Here is a 2,372-nt window from a genome sequence, read left to right as displayed (position 1 = left end):
CCTGTGTGGCGACCCGCGACCATGGAGATATAAACAGCTTTTTATAAGGTAAAAATAATAAAACAAGGTCTTTGTCTGCAATGATTAGACATGTTTTATTTTTTATTATCGTCATTAGTGATTATCTCAATTCCGGCTAAAAGAATTGTGTTGTTCTACATGGCTAATGGTGTCCGATGCCTGAGCTGCTTTGAAACAGAATAATATGAATCAACAATCCCATCAAAAATAGCAGGATAGTAACATTATATGTCAATAATTAATGTACTACATCTCTGAACTGAGGATGGAAGCTTCAAAGGCAGATTTGGTTAGACACATGGAGCCAAACATTTATTTTTAACAAAAACGATGTTTAATCAATCAATGATGGAATAGTTTTTATACATGTCTACAACAGCAGTTCCCCCCAGCTCAAACCCTCCACCATTTTTTGTTTAAAAAAAAGGACTAGAAGTCTTGATCTGGTCCTTTAGGCCTTTTTGCTACTTCAACAGCAAAGAGACCACTCATACTGTGGAATAAATGGACCCACGTGGAATACAAATAAACCCTCTTCAGTTTCTCTACTCTCACATACCGGTAGTTTGGCCCTATAATTCCACCTGGAAGCTTTCCAGAGGCCAGAGATGGCCTACTCTTCTCCCAGTGGGCTAGGAACGCCGCATCAGCTTTTTCAACACGGTGAACATCATTTTGTAGAAACACCCTATTTCATGGCATTAATATTAAACGGTCCTAACTAGGACATCCAGGAGGCCTGCGTAGGGAAAATGCACTGATCATTTTCCCCATTTGTGGGCTCAGGTAAAGGGGGATAAAAAGTTTAACATCTGTAATACGAATACAGCTCCGTCGGGACTTGAAGCAGTCTTTGCCACCCATGCAATTTCCTTCTGTCTGACAAAAGGCCTCCCATRTTAAGATAAATACTAAAGACTGGCCACAAACGTCTTTCACTAATGGCAAGAAATACGGGATAAAACATAGTGTTTGACCGTTTGGTGAAATGCCTGTTTCTTCAGCTCACAAATATAATTGCAAAGAGTGGTTTGAGGCACTGTTTAATTAAAGTTACAGCCACTATCAGCTTGAAGCAACACAGTAAATAAGAGCCAAGTTGCCACAGGCAGACACAGTGCGACATTAAGTGACACTGAGTGCAGACTAAGGTGGAGCTGCTAGCTCATGGAGCAGCCAGTGAGGCGGGCGGGGGGTGGGGGGTCTTCTCGCTGGGCATTATCATTGCATCGCCACTCCTGACTAGAATCACCACTAACTACACTTCACACTACCGGCACAAACACACACATGCACGCTACAGCCTCAGGCGTGTTTTATGCTAACATGAAAGGATTGTTTCCCACTGTACAGCTGACTAATAGCCCGGGTCTATCACTGATTCTTTGTTGATGTAAATAAATGGTAAGGCCTATTACTTTTCTGGGCTCATTGAAGCGCTCTCAGGCTTCTGTTACCTCTGTCACAGTGAAACTGGAAAGTAAAGTTTGCTTAATGCCCTATTTTGCAGTTTTTCTTTTTTGTGATTTATTTTAAATTCTGATACAGTTAATAATTAATAACAAATGAAAACAAGAAAGATATTTGAGTTAAGGGAAAATGACATAAAGACAGGGCAGTGACAGATTTAAATGGAGCTTGTTATGTTCAGATAGACAATGAAATACATGCCCTCTAATTGAAAGCTGTCATACAGTCATGCAAAAACAAAGTAAATTTTCTTTCAGTTTAAAGTTTTATGAAAAGAAAGTCTCTTTATCTTGTTCAAGGTTTAGAAGAAAAGAGCTTCTGATAAACAACAGCAGATGAAATATTAAAGCACACCTGGGCATTCAACAGCCACATCTGGTCCTTTAGCTGTCCCTGAGTAGATTTCATGAGGTCCATCACAATTCAGAAATAAATATGAAGTCTTCACTCCACATTAAAACCCAAATACTCCACTTTTATTTTGAMATTGTCTTCTGTGCACTAGTTGTACTTTGAAGGCAACTGCTGTRGGTTTTCAGTTCTTTCAGGTTGATCATTGCATCAAACACAAATCTTTAGGAGCCCAAAAACAGTATTCTTTTAAACAAATTCCAGTGAAAAAATCTAAAAATGCCCTCTTGCATTTTTTAAAATTTATTAAGTTATTTATTTTTGTAAATGACCAAAACACAACCATATGAAAGTAAAAATGCCATAATCCCACCTTCTGCCTAGCATATGATTCCAAGCATGACAGACATAACAACAATAACATATTATATTATTCCATTTCTGCTACAGCAAAACCTTCCTAAATTGGGCAACTTCTTAATGAGTAGACAAAACTAATGAACAATAAAAATGCCTTGAATATATATATA

At 38.2% G+C, this 2,372-nt stretch overlaps 1 protein-coding gene across 1 annotated transcript in view; it reads right to left on the bottom strand.

Annotated features, from left to right (window-relative positions):
* The window catches only part of ctnna2 (catenin (cadherin-associated protein), alpha 2), a 286,505-nt gene that overhangs the window by 4,075 nt on the left and 280,058 nt on the right, over window positions 1-2,372 (bottom strand). The gene's annotated exons all lie outside the window — the stretch shown is intronic.

Source organism: Austrofundulus limnaeus, unplaced genomic scaffold (genome assembly GCF_001266775.1).
Source record: "Austrofundulus limnaeus strain Quisiro unplaced genomic scaffold, Austrofundulus_limnaeus-1.0 Scaffold45, whole genome shotgun sequence".
NCBI lineage: Eukaryota > Metazoa > Chordata > Actinopteri > Cyprinodontiformes > Rivulidae > Austrofundulus > Austrofundulus limnaeus.
The sequence above is the reverse complement of the archived record's forward strand: the minus strand, read 5'-3'. Positions and strand labels throughout refer to the sequence as shown.